This window comes from Callithrix jacchus, chromosome 14 (assembly GCF_049354715.1).
Source record: "Callithrix jacchus isolate 240 chromosome 14, calJac240_pri, whole genome shotgun sequence".
In the NCBI taxonomy this organism is placed as follows: domain Eukaryota; kingdom Metazoa; phylum Chordata; class Mammalia; order Primates; family Cebidae; genus Callithrix; species Callithrix jacchus.
Genome location: NC_133515.1, coordinates 21,315,789 through 21,328,577, shown reverse-complemented (window position 1 = coordinate 21,328,577; position 12,789 = coordinate 21,315,789). Strand labels below are relative to the sequence as shown.

General features: G+C 39.2%; 1 protein-coding gene across 2 annotated transcripts in view; it reads left to right on the top strand.

Annotated features, from left to right (window-relative positions):
* The window catches only part of LOC100393583 (uncharacterized), a 227,223-nt gene extending 226,423 nt beyond the window's left edge, over positions 1-800 (top strand). For both annotated transcript variants that reach the window (XM_078348925.1, XM_078348926.1), the window contains one exon: positions 560-800. The gene's annotated coding sequence lies outside the window, so the exon portion shown is untranslated. The remainder of the gene's footprint in view (positions 1-559) is intronic.
* Positions 801-12,789: the final 11,989 nt, after the last annotated feature.

Genomic DNA, 12,789 nt, shown 5'->3' with positions numbered 1-12,789 from the left:
ATGGATAGCAAAGAAAGTGGAGAGCAAAACATGCAGGTAGATGGGGTCCTAATCAGTGAAGACCCACAGGCTGGAGGGTAAACCCATGCGAGGGTCAAGTTTAATACAGTGAAAATATAAGTAAGATTGGAGACCTACCACAGTGAACCAACACTTGGCATGTTTCTTGTGACAGTGTTTAGATTGCAGTGGTTCTAAAGATTAAGTGATTTTGGAATTGGCATCCCATGTCATTTTAAAAAATAAATGGTAAAGTAAATGTTTCATTTAGATTTCTCTCCCTCCCCACCCACTTTTTTCCTTCCACTCTTTTGTTTTTAATGTGGAAGTTTAAAATCCAATCTCACCTTAATTTTTTCTTAAGTATAAATAATGGGAAAACTTAACTTGGATAGGGGACTCTCAGTAGACCGCCATAATTATCTGGCTTTTACTACCACTTAGTCATCAGGAACAGCCATGGTTAAGAGAATACCAACTGGGCAAGCCAGTGCATCACAGCAGTGCATCTCAGATTTATTGATTTGTTTAACTTTTGTTTTATGTTATTTTTTTTCAGAGACAGAATCTCACTATGTTGACCAGGCTGGTCTTGAACTCTTGGCTCCCAAGCGATCCTTTTGCCTGGATTCCCAAAGTGTCAGCTTTACTGAAGAATATTTTATTGTAATTACTTTTTATACTTTATAGGTCAAGAGCTCTGTTTTAAAGATAATATTTATTGAATATACTTTTTAAAACAAAGTTTCATGTTCTAATCATTGCATGATTTCAGTATTAAATGAAACACAGTAATGAAATTTGGGCTGATGTTGTTGATTGTTTTTGTATTCTGATTACAGAACTGTATTTTGAGAGGGCTGAACACAGAGTAAATGCATCCTCAGCTGCTGGTATAGAAACTTGTTTTCCATGAGTGAAACAGCCCATTAGGGATGGTGGGTAGGGGCTATGAGTCCAGAAAGTTAGGCAGTAACCCCAAAGTTTTTAAATGGGATCCAGAACAAATTTGTTATGTGATAATGACATTTAGAGGTTCTTAACTGCTAAAGCATACTGTAGAAAATGACTCTTTTGTCCAAACACCATGCTCACCTACAACACAATGTCTCACTTGGTTTCTGCCCTAAAGAATGTTGTCTGCCTTTCTTTTCAAATTCTTCTCATCCCACAATGCCTAGAAAAAAATCAGCTGTCTTAATTTTCCTTTTTATCATTGCTCCCCTACCATATGCTGCATTTTCCACTGGTTACATAGGTAAGCCTAGTCCTCCCCACAACATTCTTATACCAATGATGGTGACAATATGCCTTATTTCTTTTGTATCAATTCCTTACTTACTGTAGCTACTCGAATTGGACTAAGATGAGTGGTCCTAATCTGCAAACTAGTTATGCAGTACCTAGTAGTACAGATTTGAAAACCTTTTATAGCAATCTGACATTGCCACAATATTTTACATTTTACAAAAAATAAGCCTTTCACTCTGGGTAGTTTGAAAAGCACCTCTGCAGAGAAAATAGTTGATACTTCACAAATGCATATTTGATTTTCCTGAAGGTAGTAAGTAAAGTGGATATTCTATGATTTGTTACCTTTAACATAATGGCAATAATTAAAGTAACTAAACAATTAAATAGAAATTCAGATCCATGGTAAAATCAAAGAATATAAACTAAAATTCCCTAGATATATTTTCTGAACTTGGGTAACTCTTTAACAAAATGTTGACATAGACAAGCACTTCAGCATTAATGGATAAGCATACTTGCATAAAATTTGAAGAAAAATATATTTGACAATTCTTATGCCTACCTCAGAGCTACTTTTTCTGCTAGTACCTCTAACTGGAATGCTTTGTCTCTCAACTCATACTTTTGAATTCTAGCTCCCTTTCAAGACCCAAATGCTCCATTTTTAAAAACATGTTTATTAAAATAGTTTATTCTTTCTCTTATTATTATATGATGCCTTAATTCATGACAACTTGTTAATGCGTCATATTTCCCCTTAAGCTTCTTAAGACACAGATCATTATTATTTTGTATATTTTTAATTTTTCCCAGAATAGGTGCTCTATAAATGTTTAGTTAACATCATTAAATAAGGCAACACAATGTCATTTTCACTATTAATAATGACTGCATTAGCAGCGCAAGGACTCTGTATGTGTCTGACAAGCATTAAAAATTGCTAGCCAATGTTAGAACTAGAAATTTTGGATGTGGTGGCTCATGCCTATAATCCCAGCACTTTGGGAGGCCGAGGCGGGTGGATCACGAGGTCAAGAGATGGAGACCATTCTGGTCAACATGGTGAAACCCCGTCTCTATTAAAAATACAAAAATTAGCTGGGCATGGTGGCACGTGCCTGTAATCCCAGCTACTCGGGAGGCTGAGGCAGGAGAATTGCTTGAACCCAGAAGGCAGAGGCTGCAGTGAACCAAGGTCATGCCATTGCACTCCAGTCTGGGTAACAACAGCGAAACTCTGTCTCAAAAAAAAAAAAATTTGGAAAAGGTAGTGAGATCAAGTCACTGACTGACCTTGCCTTTACTTATACAATGTAACCAGATGGATACACATCAGAATCTGGGAGTGTCAGAGTTTAAATCGGCCATAGGCACCACCTAAACTAATAGTCAAACTACAAAAAAAATACCAAGGAACACTTGGACGATATATTGAGTTGTTAACCTAAAACTTAAAAGAACTAAGAATCTAAATGGTGGTTGCTTAAGAAAAATACCATCTCACGAAAGAATACTCCTAACCACTACTGCAAAAGCAATACTTCTGGGGAAAACAGACCCATATGGTTTGTACACAGTCTTAAATAGCTAAAAGTGACTTGGTCTTGATAAGTAGTTCTAAATGCTTCTGTAAGATTTCCAATTTAGTTTGAACTTTCAATGTATACCTTAAGCAAGTGACTTGAAGGAAATTTGAAGGCTGCGTGCCTTCTCCCAGCTCTCCCTCACTGAGGATGGGAACCCAATCTTCTATAGTGGCACCTGGGACCCCTGGCTGCAGTGCCTTGGTGACATTGCTGTGGAGAAAAGCACTTTAGGGGCAGTCTCTAGATATCTTTTCATGAGTCTTCTGCTTTTACATGAAGCTTTTGAGAAAACAGAAGGAAAAAAATGTGAGAAGAAATACATTGCCCTTCCAGAAGATAGACGTGTTGTGCAGAGGTACATACAACTGAGGACAGAGTTCAACATTTTGAATTAAATTTTCACATAGTTTCTGTGACTTCATTTAAGAGACTGTTTATTGCATTCCATATTTCTAATTTGTGTATCTATTTTCCTGTTCATATAAATTTATAGGAATATGCATGTCAGCTGTGAGAGATGACTTTATTTCTCTGTTACTCCTATATCCCCTGCAAATGTCACAAGGACACCAATATCACACAGTGACATGAATCTAGATATACTGTACACTTGGCAGAATAATTTTCCAGGTCTAGCCCAGCAGTCTATTCAATAATCTAAAATTTTGATACAGAGAAAAGTAGAAACACATATCAAACATTATAGTCAAGGTACCCAGAAGTAAAAATGGAATAATTTTGACTGATGCATGACACATGCAAAGCCACATTGCACGTGTCATGTAGGATCCTTCTCTGTAATCTGTGTTTATGGGGTATATCTATGCATACATATCTATGTGACCTCTATCACATAGACTTAGGCTTAGCCAGAAGGGGGCCAAGATGGCCAACTACAAGCAGTTATGGTGCATGGCTCTCACAGAGAAGAATGAAAGGGATGAGTAAATACAGCACCTTCAACTGAAACATCCAAGTACTCACATTGGGACTGATTAGGAAAACAGCTCCACCCATGGATAAAGGAGAAAAGCAGGGCAGGGCAGGGTGACAGCCCACCCAGAAGCAACACAGAAACAAGGGAAACCCCCTCCCCTGCCCAGAGAAGTGATGAGTGAATGTGTGACTCTGGAAAACCATGCTTCTCCCATGGATCTTTGCAACCCTTGGATCAGGAGATCCCCTTGTGAACCAACTCCACCAGAGCCTTGGGTCTGACACACACAGCTGGATGAAGTCTTGGCAGAGCAGCTGCTCAGGCATGCACAGAGACCCAGGAGCCTTACATACTCAGGATCTGACATCCCTGACAAAATGACTGAAACTCAGGCAAGGTGGGACGTCCATATATACCTCTAGGAAGGGAGCTGAATCCAATGGGCTGAGCAGCCTCAGACTGCAGGCCCCACTTCCACAGTACTTCACAAGATAAGACCAACTGGCTTGGAGTTCTAGCCAGCCACTGGCAACAGTGTAGTTAGTGCCTACCTGATATGGGATGGAGCTCCCAGAGGGAAGGGATGGGCCACCACCTTTGCTGTTTGGATGGCTCAGCTGTTGGAACAGCTGGACTTGGGAGAGTCCAAGCCAACTGGGTGCTAAGGGGATCCCCCAGCACAGCACTACTGCTCTACCAAATTTTGGCCAGACTAGTTCTTTAAGATGGACCCCAATTCATTCTTCTTCATGAGGCAGAACCTCCTGGGGCCACCAGCCACCCCTACCTGTGTTCTATAGCCAAGAGAGTTCTAGTTTCTCCCTGGGATGGAGTGCCTAGGGAGTGCAGGGAGGCATCACCTTTGCTATTTGGATGACTCAGCCATTCCACCGTGCAGGTTTAGGAAGGTCCAGATCCCCCAGCACAGCACAGCACAGCTGCTTTACTAAGGCATGGCCAGGCTGTGGCTTTGAGTGGAATCCTGGTCAATTTTTCCTTGCTGGGCAGGACTTCCCTGCTGGGGCCTTCAGCCACTTCCTGCAGATGCATTCAGGCCAGCAACAGGTCTGTACCCCACTGGGATGGAGCATCCAGAAGAAGGGGTGGGCTGCCATCTTTGCTTTTTTGAAGCCTTCACTGGTGATACCTCTAGATAGTGGAAAATCCGAGGCACCTAGGGTCTGGAGCAGACCCCCAGCAACCCCCAGCAGCCCTATGAAAAAGTGGCCAGACTGTTAAAAGAAAAACAAAATGAAATAAAAACAAAAAACCCTACTCGAAGGCCAGCAACCTCAAAAACGGAAAAACACATAAGCCCAGAAAATGAGAAAAAAATCAGTGCAAAAACACTGAAAACTCAAAATGCCAGTGTTTCCTCTTTCCTCCAAATGATCACAACACCTCTCCAGCAAGGGTTTGGAACTGGGCTGAGGCTGAGGTGACTGAAATGGCAAAAGCAGACTTCAGAATGTAGATAAACACAAACTTCACAGAGCTAAAGGCACATATTGTAACCCAATGTGAGAAAGCTAAAAATGTTAAAACAATGCAGGAGCTGACAGCTTCTTTTGTGTGAAAGACCATAACTGACCTAATAGAGCTGAAAACAACAACATTACAAGAACTTCACAATGCAGTCACAAGTATACAAAGAAGAATTAAGCAGAGGAAAGAATCCTAGAGCTTTGAAGACTGTGTTTCTGAAAAAGCCAGAATAGAGAAAAAAGAATGAAAAGGAATGAACAAAACATCCAAGAAATATAGGATTATGCAAAAAGACCAAATGTACTACTGATTGGTGTACCGGAAGGAGATGCAGAGAATGGAACCAATTGGGAAATTGTATTTCAGGATATTAATCAGGAGAACTTCCTCAACCCAGCAAGACAGGCCAAATTCAAATTCAGGAAATCCAGAGAACCCCAATAAGATACTCCACAAGAAGATCATGCCCAAGACATAACCATCAGATTCTCCAAATGAGATTCTCTAAATGAAAGAAAATATGTTAAGGGTACCCAGACAGAAAAGCCAGGTAACCTACAAATGTGGAAACCCCACAAGCCAGAAGAGATTGGGGGCCAATATTCTACATTCTTAAAGAAAACAAACTCCAAACCAGAATTTCATATCCAACCAAACTAAGCTTCATAAGCATAGTTTGGAGAAATAAGCTCCTTTTCAGACAAGCAAATGCTTAGGAAATTTGTTACCACCAGACCTGCCTTACAAGAGCTACTAAAGGAAGCACTAAAGGTGGAAAGAAAGAACCATTACCTGCCACTATAAAAACACACCAAAGTACAAAGACCATGACACTATAAAGCAACCACATAAAACAAATCTTCAAAATAGACAGCTAGCATCATGAGAACAGGATCAAATCCACACACAATACTAACTTTAAACGTAAATGGGATAAATTCCCTAATTAAGAGACACAGAGTGCAAGCTGGGTAAAGAACCAAGACTCATTGGTATGCTGTCTTTGAGAGACCCATCTCACATGCAAAGACACAAATAGGCTCAAAATTAAGGGATGGAGGAAAATTTACTAAGCAAAGGGAAAATAATACAGCAGGAGTTGCACTTTTGGTTTCTGAAAAACAGACCTTAAACCAACAAAGATCAAAAGAGGTAAAGAAGGGCATTAAGTAGTGATAGAGTTCAATTCAAGAAGAGCTAACTATCCTAAACATACATGCACCCAACACAGGAGCACTCAGATTCATAAAGGAAGTTCTTAAAGACCTTCAAAGAGACTTAGACTCCCACAGAATAACAGTGGGAGACATTAACACTCTACTGACATTATTAGACACATCATCAAGAAAGAAAAGCAACAAAGGTATTCAGGACCTGAGCTCAGCCCTGTATCAAATGGACCTGATAGATATCTGCAGAACTCTCCACCCAAAAACAACTGAATACACATTCTTCTCATAGCCACATGGCACTTACTCTAAAATTGATCACATAATTGGAAGCAAAACACTCCTCAGCAAATGCTAAACAACTGAAAACATAACCAATAGTCTCCTGGAACATAGCACAATCAAATTAGTACTCAGTACTAAGAAATTCCCTCAAAACTATACAACCGCATGGAAATTGAACAATCTGTTCCTGAATGACTTTTGGGTAAATGATGAAATTAAGGCAAAAATTAAATTCTTTGAAACCAAAAAGAACAAAGACATAATGTACCGGAATCTCTAGGACACAGCTGAGGCAGTGTTAAACGGAAAATTTATACCACTAAATGCCCATATCAAAAAGCTAGAAATATCTCAAGTTAATAACCTAACATCACAACTAAAGTAACTAGAGAACCAAGAGCAAACAAACGCCAAAATTGGAATACAAGAATCAACCAAAATAAGAGCTGAACTGAAGGAGATACACACACACACACACACACACACACACACACACACACACACACACCCCATTCAAAAGATCAATGAATCAAGGAGCTGGTTTCTTGAAAAAAATTAATAAAATAAATTGACTGCTAGCTAGGCTAATAAGGAAGAAAAGAGAGAAGATTCAAATAAACACAATCAGAAATGATGATATTATCACTGACTCCACAGAAATACAATCATCCAAGAATATTATAAACATCTCTATGCTCATAAACTAGAAAATCTAGAAGAAATGGATTAATTCCTGGACACATACACTCTCCCAAGACTGAACCATGGAATCCCTGAACAAGAATATTATAAACATCTCTATGCACATAAACTAGAAAATCTAGAAGAAATAGATAAATTCCTAGACACATACACCCTCCTAAGACTGAACCATTGAATCCCTGAACAGACAAATAATGAGTTCTGAAATTGAGGCAGTAATAGCCTACCAACCAAAAAACAAAAAGCCCAGTACCAGATGGATTCACAGACCAGTTCTACCAAATGTACAAAGAAGAACTGGTACCATTCCTGCTGAAACCATTCAAAAAAAGGGACTCCTCCCTAACATTGTATGAGGCCAGAATCATCCTGATACCAAAACCTGACAGAGATACAAAAAAAAAAGAAAGAAAGAAGAAAAAAAAATGAAACTTCAGGCCAATATCCTTGATGAACATTGATGCAAAAAGCCTTAATAAATACTGGCAAACCGAATCCAGCAGCACAGCAAAAGGCTTATCTACAGTGATCAAGTAGGCTTCATCCCTGGGATGCAAGGTTGGTTCAACATACACAAACCAGTAAATGTGATTCATCACATAAACAGAACTAAAAACAAAAGCCACATGATTATCCCAATAGATGCAGAAAAGGCTTTTGATAAAATTCAATAGCCTTCATGTGAAAAACTCTCAATAAACTAAGTATTGAAGGAACATACTTCAAAATAATCCGAGCCATGTTTGACAAACCCACAGCCAATAGCATACTGATGGGGCAAAAGCTGGAACCATTCCCCTTAAAAACTGACACAAGGACGCCATCTTTCACCACTCCTATTCAACATAGTATTGAAAGTTCTACCCAGGGCAATCAGGCAAGAGAAAGCAACCAAGAGTATTCGATTAAGAAGAGAGGAGGTCAAACTATGTCTGTTTGCAGATGACACGATGCTTCATCTAGAAAACTCCATCATCTCAGCCCAAGGCTTCTTATTTATTTATTTAGAGATGGAGCCTTGCTCTGCTGCCCAGGCTGGAGTGCAGTGGCATGATCTCAGCTCACTGCAACCTCTAACTCCAGGTTCAAGCGACTCTCCTGCCTTAGTCTCCCAAGTAGCTGAAACTACACATGTGTGCCACCTCACCTGGCTAATTTTTTGCATTTTTAGTAGAGATGGGGTTTCACCATTTTATCAAGGATGTTCTCTATCTCCTGACCTTGTGTTCCACCTACCTTGGACTCCCAAAGTGCTGGGATTACAGGTGTGAGCCACCGTGCCCAGCCCGAAAAGCTTCTTAAACTCATAAGCAACTTCAGCAAAGTCTCAAGTTACAAAATTAATGTGCAAAAATTGTTATAGCATTTCTATATGCCAACAACAATTAAGCTGAGAGCCAAATCATTAGCTCCCACTCACAATTGCTACAAAAAGAATAAAGTACCTAGTAATACAGGTAATGAGGGAAGTGAAGGACCTTTACAAGGAGAACAACAAACTACTGCTCAAAGAAATCAGAGAGGACACAAACAAATGTAAAACATTCCATGCTCATGTATAAGAAGAATCGATATTATGAAAATGGCCATACTGCCCAAAGTAATTTATAGCTCCAATGCTATTCCCAATAAACTACCATTGATGTTCTTCACAGAAACAGAAAAAACTATTTTAAAATTCATGTGGAATGCAAAGAGAGCCTCAATAGCAAGGGCAATTCTCAATAAAAAGACCAAAGCTGTAGGCATCATGCTATTCAATTTCGAACTATACCACAGGTCTACAGTAACAAAAACCGCATGGTAATGGTGCAAGAACAGACACACAGACCAATGGAACAGAACAGAGAGCCCACACATAAGATCGCACCCCTAGACAATCTAATGTTTGACAAACTTGACAAAAACAAGCAATGGAGAAAAGATTCTCAAATAAATGGTGCTGGGAAAACTGGCTAGCAACATGCACAAATTGCTGGACTCCAGCCTTACACTTTATATAAAAATCAACTCAGAACTCTCCACCCCAAATCCACAGAATATGCATTCTCCTTAGCACCACATCATACCTACTGTAAAACCGACCACATATTTGTAAGTACATCACTTCTCAGCAAATGCAAAAGAATGGAAATCATAACAAACAGTCTCTCAGACAACAGTGCAATCAAATTAGAACTCAGGATTGATACTAACTCAGAACCACACAATTTCATGGAAACTGAACAAATGGCTCCTGAATGTCGACTGGATAAACAATGAAATGAAGGCAGAAATAAAGATGTTCTTTGAAACCGAGAACAAAGACACAATGTACCGGAATCTCTGGAACACATTTAAAGCAGAGTCTATGGGAAATTAACAGCAATAAATGTCCATATGAGAAGTGAGAAAAGATCTAAAATTGACACCCTATCATCAAAATAGAAAGAGCTAGAAGGGCAAGATCAAAATAACTCAAAAGCTAGCAGAGGACAAGAAATAATTAAGATCAGAGCAGAACTGAAGGAGACAGAGACACAAAAAAAAACCTTCAAAAAATAAATAAATCCAGGAGCTGGTTTTTTGAAATGATCAACAAAATAGACCACTAGCCAAATTAATAAAAAAGAAAAGAGAAAAATCAAATAGATGCAATAAAAAAATGATAAAGGGGATATCACCATCAATTCAACAGAAATACAAACTACCATCAGAGATTACTACAAACAACTCTATGCACATAAGCCAGTAAATCTGGAAGAAATGGATAAATTCCTGGAAACTTGCACCCTCCCAAGCCTAAACCAGGAAGAAGCTGAAACCCTGAATAGACCAATAACAAGGGCTGAAGTTGAGGCAGCAATTAATAGCCTACCAACCAAAAAAAGCCCGGGTCCAGATGGGTTCACAGCCAAATTGTACCAGATGTACAAAAAGGAGCTGGTACTACTCCTTCTGAAACTATTCCCAACAATTCAAAATGAGGGAATCCTTCCCAAATCATTTTATGAGACCAATATCATCCTGATACCAAAACCTGACCAAGACTCAACAAGAAAAGAAAACTTCAGGCCAATATCCATCATGAACGTAGATGCAAAAATCTTCAATAAGAAGATTTGCGAAAATACTGGCAAACCAATTGCAACAGCACATCAAAAAGCTTATCCCACACGATCAAGTAGGCTTCATCCTAGGGATGCACAGCTAGTTCAACATACACAAGTCTATAAATGTAATCCACCACATAAACAGAACCAAAACAAAAACCACATGATTGTCTCAACAGATGCAGAAAAGTCCTTTGACAAAATTCAACAGCACTTTATGCTAAAAACTCTCAATAAACTAGGTATTGATGAAACGTATGTCAAAATAATAAAAGCTGTTTATGACAAACCCACAGCCAATATCATACTGAATCAGCAAAAACTGGAAGCATTCCCTTTATTGAAATCCAACACTAGACAAAGGTGTCCTCTCTCACCACTCCTATTCAATGTAGTATTGGAAGTTCTAGCCAGAGCAATCAGGCAAGAAAAAGAAATAAAGGGTATTCAATTAGGAAAAGAGGAAGCCAAATTGTCTGTTTGCAGATGACATGATTGTATATTTGGAAGACCCCATCATCTCAGCCCCAAATCTCCTGAAACTGATAAGCAATGTCAGCAAAGTCTCAGGATACAAAATCAATGTGCAGAAATCACAAGCATTCCTATACACCAATAACAGACTTAAAGAGAGCCAAATCAAGAACGAACTCCCATTAACAATTGCTGCAAAGAGAATAAAATACCTTGCAATACAACTAACAAAGGATGTAAAGGTCTTCTTCAAGGAGAACTACAAACCACTGCTCAAGGAAGTAAGAGAGGACACAAACAGATGGAGAAACATTCCATGCTCATGGTTAGGAAGAATCAATATCGTGAACATGGTCATCTATAGATTCAATACTATCCCCATCAAGCTACAAATGATCTTCTTCACAGAACTGGATAAAACCACTTTAAACTTCATATGGAACCAAAAGAGGGCCCGCATACATAGCCAAGACAATCGTAAGCAAAAAGAAAAAACCTGGAGGCATCAAGCTACCTGACTACAAACTATACTACAAGGCTACAGTAATCAAAACAGTATGGTATTGGTACCAAAACAGAGATATAGACCAATGGAACAGAACAGAGGCCTCAGAGGCAATGCCACACATCTATAATCATCTGATCTTTGACAAACCTCACAAAAACAAGCAATGGGGAAAGGATTCCCTGTTTAATAAATGTTGCTGAAAAAACTGGCTAGCCATGAGCAGAAAGCAGAAGCTGGACCCCTTTCTGACACCTTACACTAAAATTAACTCCAGACAGATTAAAGGCTTAAACATAAGACCTGACACCATAAAAACCCTAAAAAAACCTAGGCAATACCATTCAAGACATAGGCATAGGCAAGGACTTCATGACTAAAACACCAAAAGCATTGGCAACAAAAGCCAAAATAGACAAATGTGATCTAACTAAACTCCAGAGCTTCTGTACAGTAAAAGGAACAATCATTAGAGTGAACCAGCAACCAACAGAATGGAAAACAATTTTTGCAATCTACCCATCTGACAAAGGGCTAATATCCAGAATCTACAAAGAACTAAAGCAGATTTACAAGAAACAAACAAGCCCATTCCAAAGTGGGCAAAGGATATCAACAGACACTTTTCAAAAGAAGACATATATGAGGCCAAAAAACATGAAAAAATGCTCATCATCACTGGTCATTAGAGAAATACAAATCAATACCACATTGAGATACCATCTCACACCAGTTAGAATGGCAATCATTAAAAATCCTGGAGACAACAGATGCTGAAGAGGACGTGGAGAAATAGGAACAGTTTTACACTGTTAGTGGGAGGGTAAATTAGTTTAGCCATTGTGGAAGACAGTGTGGCAATTCCTCAAGGATCTGGAAATAGAAATTCCATTTGACACGGCAATCCCATTACTGGGTATATACCCGAAGGATTATAAATCTTTCTCTTATAAAGACACATGCACTTATATGTTCATTGTGGCACTGTTTACAGTAGTAAATACCTGGAACCAATCCAAATGCCCATCAATGATAGACCAGACAAGGAAAATGTGGCACATATACACCATGGAATACTATGCAGCCATAAAAAATGAGTACATGTCCTTTGTAGGGACATGGATGAATCTGGAAACCATCATTCTCAGCAAACTGACACAAGAACAAAAAATCAACCATCTTATGTTCTCACTCATAGGTGGATGTTGAACAATGAGAACACATGGACACAGGGAGGGGAGTATCACACACTGCGGTCTGTTGGGGTGCAGCTAGGGGAGGGACAGTGGGGGATGGGGAG